Here is a 25,063-nt window from a genome sequence, read left to right as displayed (position 1 = left end):
TATACTTTTCATAAAAACCCTTCCCCTCAGTCTCCCATCAGTTTATCATGGGTTCCCATCCCGCGGGCTTCCCCAGCATTGGTTCCCGTTTCGCGGGCTTCGCTCTGTTGCCGAGGGGAACGGTTTCACGTTTCGCGGGCTTCATTCTGTTACTGAGGGGAATGGTCACATGACGTCCCTGTTTCGCGGGCCCCCGCATCCGGCCCCTCCTCCTGTTTTTCTGACCCCTCTTCCCCACAAGCAGGCCCAAACATACACCCCAAACAAACAGCCCAAGCAAACATTATTAAACTGAAAGATACACTCAACAAAACAATAAACTACAATTTTAAACCCCCATTTTTCACATGGAGGAATCCTACAATATTCCTTTACTTATATATCTCTCGTTTCTTGGTATGATCTCTGGGGTCTATGGCACGGAGCTAAGCCCCCGGGTCCACCCGCAGAAATGCGGATGGGGGCGCCTACCCAGGAGAAAAACTCCGCAGCACAGAGCCTCAGGATCCAAGTCATGGCACCAATTTGTTAAAAACGCTGACTTGATGTTTCAGCAGTAAAACTTTTTATTGAGAGGGATATAAGTAAAGCAGCGCGCTGCAGCGCGCTGGGCGGCTGGGAAGCTGCAACTTCACCACCAGCTTGCAAGTTCGATAAGGTAAAACCGGTTCTTTTATACTTTTTGTAAACCCCTTCCCCTTAGTCTCTTATCAGTTTATCATTGGTTTTCGTTTTGCGGGCTCTCCCAGCATTGGTTCTTGCTTCCCGGGCTTCGTTCTTTTGCTGAGGGAAATGGTTTCATGTTTCGCGGGCTTCATTCTGTTGCTGAGGGAAATGGTCACATGACATCCCTGTTTCGCGGGCCCCCACGGTCGGCCCCTGCTCCTGTTTTCTGACTTTTCTTCCTTATAAGTATGCTTAAACATACACTCCAAAACAACAGGATACAACATGCTACCTCAACAAACAGCCCAAGCAAACATTATGAAATTGAAAGATGCACTCAACAAAACAATAAACTACAATTTTAAACCCTTATTTTTAACAATCGCCTTCTAATAAATTAAGTAATGGAGATAATGTTTCAGCAGAGATACCGAGTAAAGGTCTTACCCAATTTATTGCTCCCAATAATTTTTGCAAATCATTCAGAGTTTGAATATTGGTTTTAATTGTCATTTTTTATGGGGAAATCCAATTTTCTGTTAATTTCCATCCCAGATATTTCCAGGGTGGTTCTGATTGAATTTTTTCCGGAGCTATCTGAAAGCCATAATTTTCCAAACATTTGGTAAGCAATGGTACACACTGTTGTTTTTGACTTTCATCACTTGCACAAAACAAAATATCATCCATATAATGAGAGATCAAAACTAGGATAAGCTTGACAAACTGGTATCAATACTGAATGTACCACATATTGACAAATCATAGGTTTGTTTTTCATACCCTGAGGTATGGCACTATCCATTCATACCTCTCCATAGGAGCCTGAGTTTACAGAAGGAATTGAAAATGCAAAATGTTTACAGTCATCTTCATGTAAATAAATGGGAAAGAAACAGTCTTTGAAATCAGTAATGTAACACGGCCAATTTTGAAAAAAAGTAACGTGGAACTCGAACCCATAACCCTGGGATTGAGTCTCATGGTCTACCAACTGAGCTAACCGGACAGCACATGTTGTGGGCGGAGCAGCATGGAGGAAACAGAAGGGAAGGAGGAGTGGGGAGTATGAAGACAAAGAGCGCAGAGGAAGGAAGAGTCTCACACACAATAACAGTCCCTCTCTGGCCTCGGCAGGGTCTGTCGGGGCTAGGGGAGGTGGCGGGCGAGGTGAAGAGAGCGAGCGAGAGGCGGTTGATCCCGCCGCTGGGCGCCCCCCTCCTCAGAGGCCCCGGGAACCCGCAGCAGTCACCCCCCCTCAAGCGCCCGCCCCCTCACCGCAGAGAAAGTGGCCGCGGCTCCCGTGCTAGCCATTGTTATTACTCAGTTCCCCTTCCCGATACTGCACAGGGAAAGCTAGGGCATTCATAGGGTGCAGTAGTAATTCAGTTCTAATTTTTCCTTGGTCGTCTCTATCAGTAATTCTATCTGTTGTTGGGAAACTGTCTGGAAAACTGTTGGGAAACAGACATGTGAGCAATCCTGACTGTTTAGCTTTAGTTAGAGTAAACTAAGGGCCTTGAGACCCAGTTGCAAGGTTACTGAAAGATGAGCTATGGGAAAAAGATAAGGGAGCTGGCAGTAGAAAAGAAGAACAACAGGATAATGAGGTAGCCAGCAGAAGTTCTGTGCAAACAGAATTTGTGTCCAAGATATAGCCACCTGCAAGATATCGTTATATAAACAAAGGCTCTATATAAAGCGAGTGTCCACTGTTAATAAACGACTTCACTTTAACCATATTGGTGACTGCGTGTCGTCCTTAAGCCTCCGCGGATTTTTTCCCACAATCAGTTATTGTGATTTTCAACCGAGAAGTCACAGGCGCACCTAATTCACGTGAAACTTTTACTCTTTGTGTCAGGGCTGAAAGCGCAGATCCCTTTTCGGAGCCTCCCCTCCCTCCGCCGCTTTTCTCCCCCAGCTCTTCCTGCAGGCGGCTGCTGGAATGTTTTTTGCAGTCACGGCTCTTAAAGGGGCGGCGGATACAAGTATGGTTCTTTTTTAGGATCTATTACCCCTGGATCAAAAGGATCCTCATCCCTTGAAGAAACAAAGTCCTCCGTTGCAAAGTTTTGATATAAAGTTTTAGAGTAAGTTAGCAATGCATCGCTAGCAGCAGGTATATCAGCAAAAGTCTGTGCTGCTGTGTCATGAAAAAGCAGTTTATCCACGGTTGCCACATCCTCTGCAGCAAATGACATGAGATCTTTTCCTGTCTTTTCTTCATCGCCAGAAATCTGAGTCTGCCCTGCCTCACGAGCAGCAGGACACGAATCAGAAAACATTGGCGAGTGAGGTGGGTGGGAGTATAAGATCAAAACAGTAATAAGTATTCTCCATGTTATCAGATGATCAGGTGAGAAATCTTGACTGGCAACCTGTGCCTCTGTCAATGTATCACCGACTCTTTCCCATTATGACTCTTCGTAAGTGCTGAGTCTGTTACGCTGGGGAAGTTATACTGTATCCACCATAATAGTGTAATGTATGTTGATGAATTTGTATTCCTAACCAGTAAAGTTCAGGAAAAGAATTAAACTGAGTAAGAAGTGAATGTGGGGCTAAGCAAAGGAGTTGAGATGTAATTTTTCCACTGAAACAGTGTGAACAATACAAGGCCCTAACAAGGCTAATTTCTGTCTTGAAGATAATTAAAAGTGTAGGTCCCGTTCTTAAAACAAGACACTGCCAAAGCTAACTTGGCACCAAAGGAATGTGAACATCTGCACAAGAAGAACATAAAGATGTCATAACCAGCAGATAAGAGGAAAATTGTGGCTAGGGTCTGATATTGTCTTGTAACAACATAATGAAGTCAGCGAAATCAAGAAAGGTAACAAGTTCAAGCTTGAGAAAGACCACTTACTTCATCCAAAGACCCCCTGATGACCCCCGGATATCTCCCCCAAAGAAGACTCCGCCCAGACTCTGCCTATCATGAATATTATAATGGCGTGATGTAATCCTATGAATATGTATGTAAACCCACCTCCTTTTGAATATGCATAGAATTGTAATCAATAAAAGGTAATTCCAGAGCTTTAGGGGCGTGCGTGTGAGTGTAGCGGAGACTCCCCATGCACCTAGCGCTGTTTTGCTTATTGTAATTTTATTAATTAAATTAAACCATTAACAGAATATTGAGTCTCGGTCACTTATAACAATTTTGGGGGCTTGCCTGGGATCCCTCTCAGTGCTTGGATTGGACCCTCTCAGGTCTGGATTGGAGGGGCACCCCACCGATACTGTTGTTGGTGTGTGTGTAAGAGTGTGACTGAGACGGAACCTGGTTCTGAAGTGATTGTGGAGGTCTTCTAACCGCGGTTCCAATCTCCTGCGAGGGACTTGGCTGGTGAAGGACTGAAGCAATTCCTATAGGATTTGTGGGTGGGTGATAAGGTATTTAAGCCACCTGCAAGACACTCTTATTGAAGCAACCAAGGGCGAGAGGATTGCCACTAGTAAAATCCTCATATTATGGGACAGAAGAGTTCTAGTACTAGGAAATTAGGTCATGTACCAGATATTCCTCTGGAGAGTCCTTTAGGTCTTATGATTAAATATTGGGATAGTAAGGGAAAAAAGAAAAGGAAAAACTAAAATGAAATGAGTGCAATATTGCATGACAATTTGGCCAAAACCATTTTCACAGAAAGAAAGTGACTATGCATTCTTATGGATCCAGAATTCTACTTTATCTACAGTGCCCCTCCTCACATTAAAACCTAGGGAGGAGGAGAATGAAAAGAAAAACAAAGATAAAGAAAAATGAGAACCTTTAGACCATCTGCCTCCTCCACAGTTGCATAATCCGCTGTCGGTTGCTCCGCCAGCACCAGCAATACCTCCGTCACCTTCTCCGTCAATGAAAGGTGACCAGCCAATTGTGAGAGGCAGCACGAGACTGCTTTAATGTACCCCTTAAGGGAAGTACCACTCGGTGGGAATAAAGGAGGTTTAGGATTTGTGACAGTTCCCCTTAATAGAAGTGATGTTAGAAGTTTTAAAAAGGATATGGGAAAGCTTGCCCAGACATTAGGAAGAAGCTGGAGAAATTAGAAGATTGGCCCAATAGGGGTTTGGAAGAGTTGCTGAGGGAAGCGCACAAAGTGTATAGAGGGATGAGAATGTGAAGATGAAGGCGAAAATTTTTTGTAGCGGTGGTAAGGGAGGTAAATCAAGGAAGAGATATGGGAATGAGAGGGCAAGGAAAAACAGGCAGGTTCTGTGGGGGATTGCAGCAGAATTTTCTTTGACATCCAGGGGGCCCTCTTTGGTTTTATTGCAATAAGAGAGGGCACATCCAGAAGAACTGTAGGAAGAAAGAGCAGGATGAGAAAATGTTAAAAGAATAGGGGTGTCAGGGGCTTTATTTTCTGGGGACTACAGCATCAAATGAGCCCTTGATAAAGTTACTAATAGGTCCCCATAAGGAGGAATTTTTATTTTTAGTAGATACAGGGGCGGAAAGGGTTAAAGCCTATTGTAGATAGGCTTTTAGAACAAGGGACTTTGGAACCTTGCATGTCCCCGCATAATACACCAATACTGCCTGTAAAGAAATCCAATGGAACATACCAGGTGGTGCAGGATTTAAGGGCAGTAAATCAGAGGGTCATCACTAAATTTCCAGTAGTAGCAAATCCTTATACTTTACTAAGCCACATTTCTCCCAAATATATTTGGTATAGCATAATAGATTTAAAAGATGCATTTTGGGCTTGTCCCTTACATGAAAAGTCTAGATATTATTTTGCTTTTGAGTGGGAGGATCCATCGACAGGGAGAAGGCAGCAGTTAAGGTGGACTGTGTTACCGCAGGGATTTACAGAATCACCTAATTTATTCGGGCAGGCTTTGGAGAAGCTGTTACAGGATTTTGAAATGTCCAAGAATGTGAAGTTGTTACAATATGTGGATGATCTATTAATAGCTGGGGAAACTGAAAAAGAAACTCGGGAAGTTACTATCAGATTATTAAACTTCCTGGGGAAAAAGGGACTAAAAGTGTCAAAGTCAAAATTGCAATTTGTGGAAAAAGAGGTAAAGTATTTAGGACATTGGCTAAGCAAAGGTCAAAAGAAACTGGATCCTGATAGAGTATCAGGAATACTTGCTCTGAGATCCCCGAAAACTAAAAAGGATATTAGACAATTATTGGGATTACTGGGATATTGCAGACCATGGATTGAGAGTTATAGTGAAAAGGTAAAATTTTTGTATGAGAATTTGACAAATAATGAAAGGAGATGATCAGAAATTAGAGGAAATAAAAAGAACATGATACAAGTTCCAGTATTGAGCCTCCCCGACCTGGAAAAAACATTTTTCTTATTTGTCAACGTATCAAATCAGACAGCTTATGGGGTGCTTACCCAAGACTGGGCAGGAATAAAAAAAAACTGTAGGATACTGCTCAAAATTATTAGACCCCGTGAGTAGGGGATGGCCAGCCTGTTTACAGGCTCTAGTGGCAACTGCATTACTTATAGAAGAAGCACGGAAAATTACCTTTAGCGCACCACTGAAAGTATACACCCCCCATAATGTTAGAGGTGTTTTACAGCAGAAGGCGGAAAAGTGGCTGACAGATAGCCGCCTCCTGAAATATGAAACCATATTGATAGATTCTCCTAATTTGGAACTTAAAACAACTTCAGCACAAAGCCCTGCAGAATTTCTGTTTGGGGAACCATCAGAGAAATTACAGCATGATTGCCTACAAGTAATAGAAACCCAAATGAAAGTGAGATTAGGTTTAAGTGATCCTGAACTGGAGAAGGGAGAAAAAATTTTTGTAGACAGATCCTCCCGAGTAATAGAAGGGAAAAGAAAATCCGGTATGCAGTATATTATTTTATATTTTGACTGTGAAGAAAAATTAGCCACTACTCATAGACATTGCACGAATTTACAAAAATAACAGGCTTTATCACTTAAGCAAATGACAAAGATTTATTTTAAGGAAAGGAGAATTTAGGGAAAGGAGAGTTTTCCTTGAGAATGAGCACATCAATGTTTATTCTCCTGTCCGGCTCACTGGGGGTACCCCCCCCTCGTGCGTTGCAATACCCCTTTCCTCAGATGGGGTAACATTTGTCAGGGGGTATGAAGGCACAAACTCTACTTAATCAAAATACTTTATTGTGCAGAATTCCAATTAAAAAAGACTAAGACAAGTAAGCCGCCAAAGTGACTAAGCCCAGAGAGAGAGACTAAGCCAGAGACATCATGTGTTTTGTTACAGATTTATAGACACTTGATATCTACTGACTGATTTATAGATTTGTTTGTTACATGCTTAAAAATACTTCGTTCTAACATAATAATCTTAACCTAAAACTCTTATCTAACTGCCCGTAGTTTTCCCTGAGGTGATGGTTTAGACTTGAACTTTTCCAAGAACTCCTCTAATGAAGGGAAGCTATCCATTTATACAAAAACACACGCAAGTGTCTGCCAGAACAGTTTTCACCCCCAGCCCGGACTTTTAACACACATGTCCGCTGGGCAGTAGCACCCTGGCTCAGAAAAATCTGTCAGCACAATTTCGGTAATCCGGTGACCCCAGCCCAGTTGCCAGAAACGGTTGTTCATGACTACCTGCACCCAGACAGATTCAGGACAACTTCACCCCCATACACACACGCACTAAGGAAAACAGACCCTCAGATCCCTTACGCTTACACTAGAACATTAACTCAAGGCTGGTGAACGGCTTGCGGAAGATCAGGCAAAACCCCCTTGCTTTCTAAACTCCTTCACTCTTGTGAGGAGCCTAGGTGCTGCTGGGTTAAGCTTTTCACTCCCCTATTACAAGTCTCTCAGCAGCTGCACGCCTTTGTTTCACAGTATCCTGCCGACTATGCCAAATGTTATGGTCCAAGGTAACATTGAAATTTTTTTTTGTTTTGGATATGCAAAACAAAGCCCAACCATAGAAGGGTCAGGTGCAAGCAGATTTTATTTGACAATTGACACAGGCAAAAATATAGAGCCAGGCAAAAGAGGGAGAGAGGAAAAGAAGATATAAGAAAGAGAGAGAAAAAGTGGTAAGAAAGTGGAAAGAAAGAATGAGAGAGAGAAAGAGAGTCACCGCCAGGGGCCCAGCTGTCCATCAAGTTTCTTCAAGATGGCACGCTGATTCTGGACAGGGTCCGATGCAAAACGGCAGTAGGTCAAGAAACGACAAAACAGCCACAGCATGGACAGCTATATATACCCCTGAGTTCCTTAGGGGCAGCTGTCAGTCAGCTGCCACAGAAGCCAGGTTTGTTAGCATAAGAGTCATTGGAGACAGGCTGCCTGGAGGGGAGCTTCTGCAGAAGGGTGCAGTCCCCCACCCAGTCATCAGTTCTTATCTTCTTCCAGGTGGCACTCCCTGCTCTGTTCCAGCCACCTTAGCCAGGTACTTAGCAAGTACAACCAAGGTGGCTTCCTCCACCCTGGAGGGATGACCCAGCATTGAAGGCTGGCCCTCAGAAAAGGGGAGTATTCTCCACCCAGTAGTTATCTCTTCCAGAGGTGTCACCCCCCTGCTCAATTCTGGCCAGCCAGGCCCTCCACCCTAGCCAGGGCTATTCACTTTAAAATTGCTCTTTTAAGACAACTGCAAATCAGTGAGGTCAGACTCTCACAGATGGAATACTGTTTGGTCAATTTTGTTCACCTGTCTGCTCTGCTCCTCCCCAGAGGAGGGTTTCAGGTGTGACTCCTTTACTCCCTTTCTCTTGTTGGAGCACAAGATGTTCCTCAGAAGCAAGCAGTAGCCTTGGTTCTGCATACCATTCTCTAGCCATAACTATAAACATTGAATGTTATCAGTCCTAGAAGCAGACACTGACTGAGAAACTTGCTGTTCATTTCAGTAAGTACAGCTACTTAAAGAGACTTAGCTGAAAGTAAAATTACAGGACAGAAAATCATTTTTATCCTGGCCCAAACCAGGCCACTAATGAACATGGATTTTTTTATAACTTATTCTTTAAGCAGGAAGAGGATCTTAGTTTTTGTCTCAAATCTGGGTTCTTCGCCCAGTCTACAAAGAGCCAATCAACACATTTAGTTAAGATACTTGTCTTTATTTCTAGTCTTCAGAGTAGGATGCTAGGCATCTAACACCAGCCAGCACACCTTTCTGGAAACAAGTAGGGTCTTATATGCAAAATAGCAACGAAGGACAAACTGCAACAGAATATATGATTGGTTAATGATGAGTCGTTCAGCGCTCCTACTATACATATGTATGTAAGCTCATGTTTGAAACATTAAGGGAGGTTACCTGATTAGCATGGCTGTTTTTCACAAGTGTGTGTGTGTATTTTAGTATTATAATCACCTAAGGTTACTATAGGATACACTTTTTATTTTGACTTTATTCCAAAATCATGCACACATTTCTAAGTTTTTACTTGAAAATTTCTTGGTCAGCTCTGACAAAAAAATGCTTTTGTGCTGTCTTTGTGTAAATAAACATGACAGTTGTAAACACTCTTTTTATCTTTGAATCGATGTAGATTTAAATTTTTTTCTTGTGAGCTACTCATAGCTTAAAGTGCTATTCTAGTGTGATTGCTGTCAGATAAAAATAATTCCTTGCTTTGTAAGACTTTTTTTTCTCCCCCTCCTGCTGCTTAGCAACTTTAATGAAATAAGTATGTCATTGGGTTAGGATGTTTATAAAATTATAAAAGACTTGTAGGAAGACAGATAAAGAAAAAATATTTGGTGGTGTATTTGTGTATTCACTAGTGCTATTTAAGAGCGTTAAATAGTGAAATGACTTGCATCTATAAATAGTGGTCTTTGATCTTCAATCTGTTTTGAGACTATATGAGTCTATATGACTAATATGAGAATGCTGTTACAAGTTCAAACCAAATCCCTCTAGTACTGAGTTCTGGGCCCCTCACTACAAGAAAGACATTGAGGTGCTGGAGTGTGTCCATAGAAGGGCAATGAAGCTGGTGAAGGGTCTGGAGCACAGGTCCTATGAGGAGAGGCTGAAGGAATTGGAAATGTTTAGTTTGGAGAAGAGGAGGCTGAGAGGAAACCTTATCACACTACAACTACCTGAAAGAAGGTTGTAGGGAGGCGGGGGTTGATCTCCCACATAACCAGTGGTATGACAAGAGGAAACAGACTCAGGTTGCACCAGGGGAGGTTCAGATTGGATATTAGGAAAAAATTCTTTATGGGAAGAGTAGTCAAGCACTGGAACAGGCTGCCCAGGGAGGTGGTAGAGTCACTGTCCCTGGAGGTGTTCAAAAAACATGTGGATGTAGCACTTGAGGACATGGTTTAGTTGGCTGGTGGTGTTGGGTTGATGGTTGGACTTGATGATCTTAGAGATCTTTTACAACCTTAATGATTCTGTGATTCTTTGGTCTTTTTCTAGTTATGCTGTATGCCATTTAAAGTAGGTGTCAAGGAGCTGTTTGCAATGTTGAAGATATATGTCTGCTTCTACTCATTTTCAGGTACACCAGGAAGTTTGAGATAATTTAAAGGATGATTTAATTAGACTTTTGTGTGCTAAACTCACCTTCTGTGAAAGTTTCTTCAGTTGTCATAGGTCTTTGCAATAAGTGCCGATAAGGTCTTTTCAATCAGTCTATGTGCCTGAACTATCTGGAAAAATCAGTTTAGTGGATTGAAAAATGTTCAGGATGACACTGACTGTTATAAAATATGTTTTTCATCACTGTTTAATAGCAGTATAATCTCTGTATACTGAAATGTGATGTTCCTTCTCTTGTTGATCACCTGCAAACTCTGAGCCTGGGAAAAAACCAGCAAAAAACCCCCACACTGAAACAGAAAGTGAAGCAGTATGCATTATATGACTATGTATGTCACCTAGCCCACTAGAGCAAGCAGTTCCATTTATGAAGACCATAATGTCTTTGAGATAACTTTCAGAATCAGTTGAGTAAAAAATGTGAAATGGTTGTACAGTTTCTTTCCTTGGAGGTTTTCAGGGCTTGCTGACACAGAACCCCGAGCAACTTGATCTGACTCCAACCTGCTTTGAGCAGGTGGTTGAACTAGAGATCTCCTGTGATCCCTTCCAACCTGAATTATCCCATGATTCTGTATTTCTCTGAAATCCACAGCCTGAGACCATATTTGTTGAATAACTGCTGAGGAGTTTATATCTGGTAATTGCTGCTGGGAATGGTGTCACTTAATTGAAAAATACTAACTTTAAAAATAAATTCAGTTTTCATTACTAAAAAATGGGAAAAAAATCTAGTTCTTGAAGTGTTTGCTTAATAATATGGCACTTTTTGTGAAGAGAAAGAAGTGTATATTTATCATGCCACTGAAGCCCAAAAAGGCCGAATAAACTGTTTAGAGACAAAGTTTTGAGTCTTTAAACAGCAAAGGTATTTATTCACGGATCCGGGGAATCCGGGGAACTCCCAGCTCACGCTGGACAGAGAGTTCGCACCTCGGGGGGGGGTAGGGTTAGGGTATTTATACAGCCTTTCATGCATATTCATAAGATTACGACAGGTAATTATAATATTCATGACGGGCGGAGTCTGGGCGGAACCAGGTGGAGTCTGGGCGGAACCAGGTGGAGTCTGGGCGTTGTTCTCTCGGGGATATGTCCCTCTTAGGGTTAAACTTCTATCTCCCTTGATTCCAGGTGGCTTCATGTTGTTCTATGGATATCGGGCCCCAGCCATAACTTTTCTCTTATCTGCTGGTTGTGGCATCTTTATGTTCTCCTTGTGCAGATGTTCACATGCTTTTGGGGCCAAGCTGGCACCTCCCTGGCCTTGGCGGAGCCTTGATCTAAAACGAGATTTACACTCCCAATTATTTCTCAGGCAGAAAGCTAGCTTCGTTAGGCCTTGTTTTGCTTTTCGCTGTGACAGTGGAAAGCTGTTTTGCTCCTAACTGAAACAGTGGAAAATTACGAGTTTGGACTGCTTTGCCTGGTCTTTTCTCGGTTTAGTCTTGAATTGTACCGGTTATGATCACTAGTTCTAATTCTACATTAGATAAATTCACACAAACAACTTGGCCTGCTCTCCTTTTCCCACAGGAATTGATCTGTTGAGATCCTTTCCTGTTTCACCACAAATGAAAGTTTGTCCAGTAGATTTTTAGTTTGCATTTATGCTGTCTAATTTCAAAAATTACATTTTGTAAAGAGGCGATTTGATTGAAAATAGTAGAATGTAAGAGTCATCTTTTTGGGGTTTTGTTTGAGGTGTTTTTTTTTTTTTTTTTCATCAAACAAATACTTGTATGTGTTCTGGCAAAGAAATGTCTGGTGCCAACCAATGACTTTTGAGAATAGCTGATACTCACAAAGTATCAGATCTGAGTAGAAGGCTGATTAGATAACTTCTCAAATGCCTTTCCAACCTTATATGTATGTGTTCTGGCAAAGAAATGTCTGGTGCCAACCAATGACTTTTGAGAATAGCTGATACTCACAAAGTATCAGATCTGAGTAGAAGGCTGATTAGATAACTTCTCAAATGCCTTTCCAACCTTATATGTATGGCCTTTGAAATAAATCTGTGGCATATTTCAGTAATGACTTCCTAGAGATTTAGAGCTTTTGTAGAATATTTGGAAGTATTGATCATCTATATAATACAGCTCTTGAAAATAGCTGTGCTAAATGAAAACAAATATTATCATGTTCCTAGAAATCTATATTTAATGTAATTTATTAATGACTGGTTTGTGTGTTTAGCAGACTTCAGATGTATGCATCTGATATCTCTATACATTGGCAGCTTTTATTTGTGAATGGAATGAAATTCTATTGCTCTTAATTTAAGCTAGTCTTTCTTACTAGTTAGGATAACTTTGAGTAGTTCCTTTTTTTCTCTTGTTTCCTGTACTTTTCTCTAAAGAATCACAAAGTGGATGTTTTCACAGAGGTGTATTGCCAAAGGAGTTTTGGAAGGCCTTTCTGGATCATACCAAGTGTTTCCACAGTTGTTTCTCAAAAGATAATTTCTCAATTATTTTGTTTTGTCTTACTGTTCTTGCACGTTTTTTAATATTTAACTGTTGGCTACTGTCCTGGTTTGGGCCAGGATAAAGGTGATTTTCTGTCTTGTACTTTTGCTTTTAGCTAAGTCTCTTGTAAGTAGTTGCGCTTGCTGAAATTAACAGCAAGTTTCTCAGACAGTGTGTGTTTCTTGGACTGATAACACTTGATGTTTATAGAGCTAGAGACTGGTATGCAGAGCCAAGGACACAGCTCAGCTCTGAGGAACATTTTACCCTCCAGAAGGAAGAAAGAGGTCCCACCTGCAGCCCTCCCTTGGGGAGGAACAGACAAGATAGATGCCAGAATTGACCAGAGTATTCCATCCCATATGCGACATCCTCAGTATAAATTTGAGGGATCACGCGGGCCAAGCCATCGATTTCCTGCTTCCAGCTTCCGGCTGCCTGCCCTTTCTGCCTTTCCTGCTTCCCTTCCTTCACCCGGCATCCTGGAAGGATTCCGTCCGTTCGCCTGCCTGCGGTCCTGATCCATGCCAGCCCATATCTGTGTGTTCCTGCCTCCAGTTCCCGACTGCTGCCGACTCCAGGAGTCAAGCCTGGACTTTCCGAGGGCTGCCCTGCAGCCTCGGTGGTGACGTGAGAGCTATTGGGGGAAAAGGGGGGAGGAATGTGAAATCCATTTTCCTGTATATTTGTATATATTTAGTAATTTTTCCTATTTATCATTACTGTTTCATTAAAGTTGTGTAGTTTAGTTTCCAACCCATAAGTCTCTCTCCCTTATTCTCTCTCCTTTCTTTATCAGGGAGGAGAGAGAGATTAATAGAGAGCGTCTGTTACTCGGTTTAATTGCCGGGCCAGTGTTAAACCGTGACAGCTACTTTGTAATTAAAATAGAGTCCTTTTTAAATAATTTTTTGGGTCATCATTTTTGAGCAATGGGCTAAAAAAGTCAATATGTGTATTTCTAGATTATTAGATATTTCTAGATACTTCATTATTTTTAGATACCCTAGATTTCTAGAGTAAATGTATTGGGTCAAATATTCTGTTCTGCCATTTAAGCAGACAGTTGTCAATGTAGAGCTATAGATGAAAAAACATTGTAGATATGGTGTGGTTCATAGAATAAATGTGGCTTGCAGTCTTGCAGTCCCTGTAAGAACAACATGCATCAAGTTTTTGAAATACATGTTTTCAAATTATTTAAACAACAAAATAGTAGTTATTCCAAATATTTGGTTGAAAACTTTTGTCTTTTGGTTTACTATAATCAAACTGAAAAATCTGTTAATATTTCTCTGGAAACTCAAGCCTGTGTGATGTCAGTAATGCCAAATGCATGATGTCTTAAAATTGTAATTTTTATTTTGACTACATATAAACTTCCCTTTATATCTTGCAGTTCTTGATATCTTGCTGGTTTTTTTGTTGGCTTTTTTTTTTTTTTTTTTTATCACTTTCCTGAAGTTTCCCTTCTCTTCAAAGAGCAGAAACTACATGTCAAAACTAATAGGGGATGAGTCTGTATTCTCTTTTATGATTCCAATACAGGAATGGTAGTTGACTGGTGATGCTACCTTAAAAGTGTATGAGGGCCAGAGAACTGCTTAGAGAGCATAGTAAGCCTCTTTTTCTATTTGCTTTCAGGTAGAGATAGAAATATCTTACTGTCTTTCATTCTTCACAGGGCTACACATCATTCTGGAATGACTGCATCTCCTCAGGATTGCGTGGTTGTATGTTAATCGAATTGGCATTGCGAGGGCGTCTTCAGTTAGAGGCTTGTGGAATGAGGCGCAAAAGTCTATTAACAAGAAAAGTAAGTGGAGGAAAATAGTCACATTTACTTTTGTGTCATGCTCCAGGCAATACAGTAGCTATAAATTACAAATGGTTGTAAGAAAAAGACATTTTATTTTCTTTATATGTGCAGAGTTATTACCTAAAGAATTTAAATGGTGCCTTGTAAAATCTTTTGTACTTTCTGCTCCTGTTTGTTCTCTTGATGCTATTGGGAACCTTGAACAAACAGTTAGCAGTAGCTCTGGCCAGGTTGCAGTGGCAGTAATTGCTGCTGATAGCCAGTAGCACCAGTTTTAATTTGCTGAAAGAACTGGCTTTTGCAATATTGGTGAGATGTGGGTTGGGGCTGAGAGGGATGGCTAACTCACAGCCTGCCAGATGTATCCTGCATGTCACCAGTTTAATTCTGGTGTACAGAGTGGTGCAGTTAATGCTTGCAGTGCATGGGAAGGAAATGATCCTTATGCTTTGGGCCCTTGAGAACACAAAACTCATATCTAGTTTAAGCATGTGACCAGTGTGTTAAATTTGTTGTACTCATTGACATTTAAGATGGGTAAATTTTTAAGGTTCTTTATGGAATTAGGCTGACGATTTGAGGTGACTTAGTCTATTACCTTTGGCATTGGATTTTTTTCCTTAGTACAAAATGTGTAAAGTCACACTGTTTGAAGAATTTTTACTTCATCAGTATTAGAGGATACTTGTAAAATAAGTTTATTGAAAACATGGCCAAATGTTGTCTATATATCACAAATAAATTCTCTTTTATGGCACATTTCCCTGTCAATATTATCCCTTGCTACATTTTTTAAAGGAAAGCTTACAAATTCCCCAACCTTCTCCCAGCTTCCTCCTCTTCTGAAGAACTGAACCTCTTTTCAGATAAACAGCTCCTACTTATTTTAGCTTCATTTACAGAATCACAGAATGGTTTAGACCCAGCTGGTACCAACTAGACCTCCACTCACTCACCCCCCACCCCCACCATGGGACAGGGAGGAGAAAATCCATCTTAAGGTTCGTTAATTGAGACAAGGATAGGGAGGGTTGCATTCCCCAATTACGGTAACAGGCAAAACCAGACAGGTTCAACTTGGCAAAGAAAAAAACCCCTAATGTAATCTACAAGGAGAAAGAGAAAACATAGACAGTTCTTAATATCTTCTCCCCCCACCCCTCCCTTCTTCCCAGGCCCAGATTACTTCACTGCCTTCTCCTCAGTGGCACAGGGGGATGAGGAGTGGGGGTTTAGGGTCACTTCACCACATGTTGTTTCTGACGCTTTTCCTCCTCAGGGGGAGGACTCCTCACGTTCTTCCCCTGCTCCAATGCGGGGTCCCTCTCATGGGAGAGAGCCCTTCATTAATCCCTCCGACATGAGTCCCTCTCACCAGGTGCAGTCTCTCAAGAATGGATTGCTCCAGAGTGGGCTACGTACAGAGTCAAAGTCTGCCTTGGGAACAGTCACCTCCTCCTGCATGGGGTCCTCCGTGGCTGTAGATCCACATCTGCCCCTCTCTGCAATCCTGCACAGGCTGCTTCTTCACATCCACCCACCCGTGACACTTCAGGGGCTACCAATCTACATTTACCCCACCGTAGTCCTTCAAGGACTTCTTCACCATGCTCCTCCATAGGCTGCAGGGGGACAGCTGCCATCTCACCATGGGCTGTGGGGAAATCTCTGATTGGCACCTTTCCCCCTCCTTCTTCACTGACCTTGATGTCTTTTCTCTGGCATTTCTCTCTCACTTAATACTCTACTCTACTCTACTCTACTCTACTCTACTCTACTCTACTCTACTCTACTCTGTGGGTCCTTTCCTTATATTTCTACAGTTTCATTTTCCCTTTCTTGAATATGTTACTTGCAGAGGTGCATCCATCTTCCCATATCTGCTCAGCCTTGGGCAGAGGTGGGGCAGGGATTGGAACCGCAAGAGCTTCTACAGAAGCCTCCCCTATGGCCCCCCCTGCTTCCAAAACATTAACCCAAGACATTGAGGCTGGAAAAGACGTCTGAGCTCATGAAGTCCAGTCTATGACCTAACAGCACAGCTAGACCATGGCACTAAGTGTCACATCCAGCCTTTCCTTAAACACCTCCAGGGACAGTGACTCCACCACTCCCCTGGGCAATCCATTCCAGTGTCTGATCACCCTCTCTGTGAGAAAGTGCTTTCTGATATCCAGTCTAAACCTCCCCTGGAGCAGCTTCAGGCCATGCCCTCTCATCCTGTCACTACTTGCCTGGGAGAAGAGCCTGACACCCACCTCACTACAACCTCCCTTCAGGTAGTTGCAGAGAGTGATAAGGTCCTCCCTGAGTCTCCTCCAGGCTAAACAACCCCAGCTCCCTTATCCTCTCCTTATAAGACTTTCCCCTTGGTCCCTTCACCATCCTCATTGCTCTCCTCTGGACCTGCTCAATATCCTTCTTCAAGTGAGGGACCCAGAACTGTACACAATACTCGAGGTGAGGCCTCACCAGTGCTGAGTACAGGGGGAGAATTACATCCTTAGTCCTGCTGGCCACACTATTCCTGATACAAGCCAGGATGCCATTGGCCTTCTTGGCCACCTGGGCACACTGCTGGCTCATGTTCAACTGGTTGTCAACCAGTACTCCCAGGTCCCTCTCTGCCGGACCGCTCTGCAGCCACTCTTCCCCCAGTCTGTAACGCTGCATGGGGTTATTGTGGCCAAAGTGTAGGACCCTGCACTTGGTCTTGTTGAACTTCATACCGTTGGCCTTGGCCCATCGACCCAGCCTGTCCAGGTCCCTCTGCAGCATCTTCCTACTTTCTGGCAGATTGACACTCCCCCCCCAGTTTGGTGTCATCTGTGAATTTACTAAGGGTAGACTCAATCCCCTCATTCAGGTCACCAATAAAAATGTTCAATAGGGCTGGGCCCAGTACTGCTCCCTAGGGGACACCACTGGTCACCAGATGCCAACTGGATGAAGCATCATTCACCACCACTCTCTGGGCCCAGTCATCCAGACAGTTTTTAACCCAGCAAAGGGTGAACCTGTCCAAGCCATGGACTGCCAGCTTTTCCAGGAGGATGCTGTGCAAGATTGTGGCAAAGGCTTTTCTGAAGTCCAGGTAGACCACATCTACAGCCTTCCCCTCATCCACTAGGCAGGTCACCCAGTCATAAAAGGAGATGAGATTGGTCAGGCGGGACCTTCCTTTCCTAAACCTATGTTGGCTGGGCCTGATCCCCTGGTTGTCTTCTATATGCCACTTGATGGCACTCAGGTTGATCTGCTCCATAACCTTGCCAAGCACTGAGATCAGGCTGACAGGCATATAGTTCCTCGGATCCTCCTTTTGGCCCTTCTTGTGGATGGGTGTCACATTGGCCAACCTCCAGTCATTTGGGACCTCCCCCGCTTGCCAGAACCAGTGATAAATGATGGACAGTGGTGTCACAGTTTAACACTGGCCTGGCAATTAAACCGAGTAACAGATGCTCTCTATTAATCCCTCTCTCCTCCCTGATAAAGAAAGGAGAGAGAATAAGGGAGAGAGACTTATGGGTTGGAAACCAAACTACACAACTTTAATGAAACAGTAATGATAAATAGGAAAAATTACTAAATATATACAAATATACAAATATACAGGAAAATTGATACCACGTTCCTTCCCCCATTTTCCCCCAATAACTCTCACGTCGCCACCGAAGCTGCAGGGCAGCCCTGGGAAAGTCCAGGCTGGACTCCTGGAGTCGGCAGCAGTCGGGAACTGGAGGCAGGAACACACAGATATGGGCTGGCACGGATCAGGACCACAGCCAGACGAACGGATGGAATCCTCCCAGGATCCCGGGTGAAGGAAGGGAAGCAGGAAGGGCAGGCAGCCGGAAGCTGGAAGCATGGCTTGGCCCTCGTGATGCCTCAAATTTCTACTGAGGATGACGTATATGGGATGGAATACTCTGTTTGGTCAATTCTGGCATCTATCTTGTCCGTTCCTCCCCAAAGGAGGGCTGCAGGTGGGACCTCTTTCTTCCTTCTGGAGGGTAAAATGTTCCTCAGAGCTGAGCAGTGTCCTTGGCTCTGCATACCAGTCTCTAGCAGTAACTATAAACATCGAGCGTTATCAGTCCTAGAAGCAGACACTGTCTGAGAAACTTGCTGTTAATTTCAGCAAGTGCAACTACTTACAAGAGACTTAGCTGAAAGCAAAAGTGCAAGACAGAAAGTCACCTTTATCCTGGCCCAAACCAGGACATTCCACCCCTTATTCCAAACCATTTGCATCATGCTCCAATCATTACTATCTCTTATCCCTAAACACAGCTATACACAAATTATTACTACCTCTCTGTACTAAAATTCACTAAGTAATTCAATCTATGATTGCAGATGTTCATCTATTGTAGCAGATTCTTAAAACAAGGAGCGATTGTCACAGTTCATGTCCATGGTCCACAAGTTGCAGGTTGCAGATGTTAACTTCAAGGAAGTTTCTGGATGCCAGTTGATGAACCTAGTTCTGGTTTCATCACCACAAAATCATCCTGAAAACCACAGAACACTATTAGTTTATGCAATAATTCACATAACAGTAGTTAATGTGGGATACAAGCAGCTTATTCTTCCACCAGCTCCCTCAGCACCCTAGGATGAATCCCATCTGGCTTCATAGACTTGTTGGGATCTAAGTGGCACAGCAGGTCGGTAACTACTTCCTCCTGGATTTCAGGAGGGGTATTCTGTTCCCTATCCCAGTCTACCAACTCAGGATCCCAGTTGCCCTGAGGGTAGCCAGTCTCTTTGTTAAAGACTGAGGCAAAGGAGGTGTTAAGTACCTCAGCCTTTTTCTTGTCTTCCATTACTATGTTCCCCCTCCCCTCATCCAATAAAGAATGGAGATTTTCCCTGACCCTCCTTTTGTTATTAATGTATTTATAAAAGCATTTTTTATTATCCTTAACAGAGATGGACAGATTAAGTTCTAACTGAGCTTCCGCATCTCTAATTCTCTTTCTACATGACTTCATAATATTCTTAAATGCTTCCTGTTTCATCTGTCCCTTTTTTCCAAAGTTTATACACTTTTTTATTTCTGAGTTCTTGCAAAAGTTCCCTGCTCAATATTTAAGCATATTCAGCACTGATTTTCACAATTATTTTTTTTTTCCCAAAGCTTTTGTCTCCTTAGGCATTCAGGAATGTTCTTCAGCAGTTATTTTCATTCTACACAAACATTGTCAGCTCTACCTAAATGGAATTTTAACTGTGTTTTTAGGAAAATGGAAAAAATAACCTGTGCATATCTTCGTTCAATAAAGAATACAAGCAAAAGTATTATTTATTTTCTTTTTTTTTATTATTTTATAATGTGATTCTTGTGGGTGGGTTGGTGTGTTTGTTTCAGTTTTGATTTCCCCCTATGTTTAAGGTGACCTAAAAGCTACCCTGTACTTAATGCTTCATTATTTCTGCTGTTGTAAATCATTAAATTTCTTTTTGCAGGCAGGAGGGTTCTATGAAAGAGGCTTAATATGAAATTCAAGTTAAGATTGATTTCTGCTAAAGGGATTTCTTGCAAATCAAATCCCAAAATACTGATGTTTCTTCTGCATTTGCCCCACTTCTCTCAAATTAGAAATCCTTCTGACTTTTGTTGTTTTATAACTGTTGTGGTTTAGGCCCAACCGGCAACAAAGAACCAGTCAGCTCCTCGCTCCCCCCACTGTGGGGTGGGGAGGAGAAAATCCTACTAAAACCTCCTGGGGCAAGACAAGGACAGGGAAGATTCACTAACCAATTATGGTCAGGAGCAAAACAGACTTAACTTGGGGACAAAATTGATTTATCACTAGTCAGAAAAAAACAGGACAAAGACAAAACAAAAAACAGAGCTGAAATACCTTACTCCACCTCTCCCCTCTTCCTAGGCCCAAATTGCTTTGTTCCCAGTTTCTCTACCTACTTTCTCCCAGCAGCACAGGGGGACAGGGAATGGGGATTACTGTCTGTTTGTCACACATTTTCTGCCACTCCTTCTTTCTCAGAGGGAGGACTCCTCACAGCCTTCTCCTGCTCTAATGTAGGCTCCCTCTCATGGGAGAGAGTCCTTCATGAACCCCTCCAACATGAGTCCCTCCTACGAGGTTCAGTCCCTCAGGAACAGACTGCTTCAGCACAGGCTTCCCACAGATTCACAGCCTACTTCAGGTGCAGTCACCTCCCCCGCCATGGGGTCTTCCACGATTGCAGGTCCACATCAGCTCCACCATGCTCCTCCATGGGCTTCAGCAGGACAGCCTGACGTCTCACCAAGGTCTGAAGGGGAACTTCTGCTTGGGCACCTCCACCCCCCTTCTTCCTCACTCACCTTGGTGTCTCTGCTCCCATATTGCTCTCACCTCCCCCTCTCCTCTGCCCTCAGGTCTTATAGCAGTTCATTTCCCATTCTTGGTGGGAAAGTGGGGTTGGATTTTTGGAGGGGGGGGGAGGGGGAAGCTTCTCACATGAACCACCTTTTTTAAGTCTTCTATTAACACTATATTTCCGTCTCATTTCTGTGTTTTCTAGATTTCATTGTTTCAACTCTACCAAGTGTCCCCCTCATCCCCTTTTTGCAGGCTTTGCTACCCTTGCCCTCTGTCTAGTTGCATCCAAGGTTGTGATTCAGTGATGTGGAGTTTCAGAGGCAATACCATTTTTATATAGCTTCTTCCCCTCAGGCTAGCGCTTTTCTCTACTCCATTCTGGGACTTTGTGGAAAGGTAAAATCTCATTAAAACCAAAGCTTTGATTTGTGATTTGTTTGAAGGGCTTCTTTAAATACATCAGTAGTAAAAGGAAGAATAATGTCAGTCCACTGCTGAATGAGGTAGGAGCCCTGGTAATGGAGGATGCAGAAAAGGCAGTTACTGAATGCCTTCTTTACTTCAGTAAATACCACCCCTTGGATTTTATTCTTTCAGCTTTAAAGATGCAGAAAAACATTATTCCATCTGGGAAAAAGGGCTGTTTGTAGTTGGTCTTGCCTTGCAAGAAGCCGAGAAAACCATAAAGCCAAGAACAATAATTCTGAGGGGACCCTTAAAGGTCCTAAAACCTGTGCTAGCTGACACTCCACCCCCTGCAGGAGTTGCACGAAGAGAAACTGTTAGAAAATGGTATGCTCAGTTAGAACATTACAGTCGCATATACCAAATAGAGGAGGGAGCAACCAAAGTACTTCAGATACAAGGAGGATCATCTGTTTCCCTAGATAAGGAAACTCCTCCTTCCTGTATCAAGGAAGCCCCCTCATTTGAATCCTATCTGAGAAATGTGTGCTTCACCGATGCCTCTTCAAGGAGAGAGGAAAAAATTTGGAAATACCGAGCAGTAGCTTTGCGTATCGATTCTGGAGAACAAATTATAACAGAAGGAGAAGGGAATGCTCAAGCAGGAGAATTAATAGCAGTTTGGAGTGTGATAACACGGAATGCAGACAGTACTGAGCCCATATACATTTATACAGACTCATATGCTGTATTAAGAGGATGCACAGTGTGGCTTCCCTTTTGGAAACAGAACCAGTGGGAAGTAAACAGAGTGCCTGTGTGGCAAAGGGATAAATGGGAAGAGATACTAGATGTGGCTAAATGAAAACCCATATTGGTTGGATGGGTAGCTGCCCACCAGGAGGGAGACCATCTGTGGAAAATCCGCGGAGGCTTAAGGACGACACGTAGTCACCAATATGGTTAAAGTGAGGTCATTTCTTAACAATTCACCCTCGCTTTATATAGAGCCCTTGTTTATATAACGATATCTTGCAGGTGGCTATATCTTGGACACAAATTCTGTTCTCACAGAACTTCTGCTGGCTACCTCATTATCCTGTTATTCTTCTTTTCTGCTGCCAGTTCCCTTATCTTTTTCCCATAGCTCATCTTTCAGTAACCTTGCAACTGGGCCCCAAGGCCCTTAGCTTACTCTAGCTAAAACTAAACAGTCAGGATTGCTCACATGTCTGTTTTCTTCCAGACAGTTTCCCAACATATCCCCCTTTTTATTTTTGAGCAATCCTGACTTACTTCATCACGTGAGATAACATGCTAATAATACATTGCCATAAACAACATACTAATAATACAAAAGCATCAAAACCAATAATAACAAATATAATTGATAAACCTTGTCTAATTAAATCTCTAAGTTATCCCCATATCCTTAAGCGATTTAACAATTCATTTAACCCAGTATATGCAACAGAATAGCACAATCAACAATCAACATATAGACGAGGGATCCCATAATCAACATATAAAGGATCAATTACAACATTAACAAGAACCTATTATCAATACAATATGAAAAGCACATTTCACACTGCAGTGGAAGGACTTAAATACCTTTTTAGTATGAGGAAGGTCTGGTGTCCACTGGTGCATAGAACCAAGAGGGTAGAGGAGGCTTATCCGACAAAAATTGGTCAGGGGGCCCCAAAAGCGTCCCCAGACCCCTCCCGGGTCACGGCACAGTGGAGTCCTGGTTTCCTTCATGGTTGCCAAATTGAGGCTCAAAAAGGCCTAATAAAATTGTTTAGAGACAGAATTCCAAGCCTTTAAACAGCAAATGCACACTCCTCCCCCCCCCTTTTTTTTTTTTTTTTTTTTTTTTCTCTGCTGTGGTGTCTGCAGCAGGGCTCATTTTCTGAGCAGCAGCAGTGTCTGTGGGGATAGAGACAGCAGCTTCAGCTGTAACAGATACACTGGCAATGCTCACCGCCCATATCTGAGCTATGCCCTTGTGTGAGGGGGGGCGAGAAGCGGCTGCGGAGGCAGGAGTGGGGGTGCTCTCTGTACGAGGAGCAGTTGTCACTCTCCGCAGCAACTCTCAGCCTCCGAAAAGGCATACTCGTTCTCATAACTGTGTTTTTTTTTGTTTTTTGTTTTTTTTTTTTCTTACTCCTCACCAATATATGAGAAAAATTAAAAACAACCACTAGAAAATTCAAAAAATGAAATGCTATTGCTACTAAAATCTGGTGGAGTCAGCCTGAAACAAAATGAAGTGGTACAATCTCCCAAACCAAAACTCAAGTGTAATTACCAAATTGGTTTTTTTATCTCTGTATGAAACATCAGTGCACCATGCACCACAATATAAATCAATATTGAGAACCATATTGCAATGATGGTCCTTAAGAAGCTCTATCTGCTTCTAGCATTTGCTCAGAAGCTTCTAACAATTGGGCTGCTGTAGCACCTTTTGGGAGTAGTCCTAATGCACGTTTAGTTTTTGGTTTTGTTTTTTTTTTTTTAGCATTGTCATATGTTGACATATAAAAAATTTTGTTTTCATCTCTTCTGTCAAATCGGGATGTGATATTACCACTGAATATAAGTGATCCACAAATTTTGGATATGGCTTTGCTCCCCCCTGTTTAATATTTGTAAAAGAGGGGGTTGCTTGTGCAGGATCATGCACAGTTTGCAAAGTTTTATACGCCAATTCTTGTGAAAGTTGTAACACTTCAGTTTGAAACCGTGCCTGCAAATCTGCACGTACAAAAGGACCAGCACCAAGTAACATTTGTGCTTGCACTCCGTATAATGCATCGGTGTTCTGTCTAGGAATCACAGCTTCATTTTCACACAGCATTTGCCATTTATGATGAAATTGCAGTTGTTGTGAAGGAGTTAAAAGAGTATGAATGAGCATTTTTGCATCATATGGCATCAACAACTGAGCAGTAAAAAGATGTTGCAAAAGAGATAGAGCAAATGACGATTTCAAACCATACTGCGTAATGGCAGCTTTGGCTTCTTTTATCATTTTCCAATCTAATGTGACCCATTGACCTCCTCCTCCTGGTCCCACAGTCACTGGAAAAGCCATTGGACCCATATTGGGAACCATTTCTCCTTCAACTATAGCATTTTGAATAATTCCCTTCCACCTAGTTATTGGATACACACTTCCACCCCCCACCCCCCACCCACTATCCCCCCCACCACCCTCCCCTCCCCATGTTGGATCTGGAAGAGGTGGAGCAGTGGGTGTTAAAGGGTTAAGGGAAGTAGGAGCAGGGATAGGGAACGGATCAGGGGATAAAAATGGATTAGTGCCCCTGGGTTGTTCAGGGTGTTCCCTGGAGGAAAAAACTAGGGTTTTTTCAGGGGTATACTCATCCTTGGTCTCCAGTTCTTTCAGTTTCTTCAGCAGTTCCCTGAGTTGCTTGTCTCTGAGTCCCAGTTCTTTCCTTGGTTGTTGCTCTATAGCAGGCACTGATGGTGTTGACAGGTGAAGCAGAGGCAACTGTGGTCAAGAAGATAAATCAGGCATCGGAGGTGGAGAGGAAGGCAGTGGTGGCAGAGTGTTTGGGAGCCGTGGTAGGCGGGCAGGAGGGGGGGGGGTCTGCATTCCAAGGTTCCTCGCCTGTGTTCTCCGGCTTCTCTCCCTCTGGGTGCTCCGACGATTCTGGTGGTGTTTTTGGTCGCTTTTCGTTTTGCTTCTCAGTCCCATTTCTGCTTTTCATCCGACCCCCAGGGTCAAATGGCACAGTTGGCTGAGCTTGAATCAGTATAGTCCCTTCAGGTGCTGGTGGGGGCATTTTAGGTGTCTCAAATAACTGTT

The 25,063-nt window shown here is 42.8% G+C and overlaps 1 long non-coding RNA gene across 1 annotated transcript in view; it reads right to left on the bottom strand.

Annotated features, from left to right (window-relative positions):
• Positions 1-548: 548 nt before the first annotated feature.
• Positions 549-25,063, bottom strand: part of LOC139789267 (uncharacterized) — a 75,266-nt gene continuing 50,751 nt past the window's right edge. Inside the window, exon 2 of the long non-coding RNA XR_011723100.1 lies at positions 549-1,052. This is a non-coding gene — a long non-coding RNA (uncharacterized lncRNA). The remainder of the gene's footprint in view (positions 1,053-25,063) is intronic.

Source organism: Heliangelus exortis, chromosome W (genome assembly GCF_036169615.1).
Source record: "Heliangelus exortis chromosome W, bHelExo1.hap1, whole genome shotgun sequence".
Classification (NCBI taxonomy): domain Eukaryota; kingdom Metazoa; phylum Chordata; class Aves; order Apodiformes; family Trochilidae; genus Heliangelus; species Heliangelus exortis.
The sequence above is the reverse complement of the archived record's forward strand: the minus strand, read 5'-3'. Positions and strand labels throughout refer to the sequence as shown.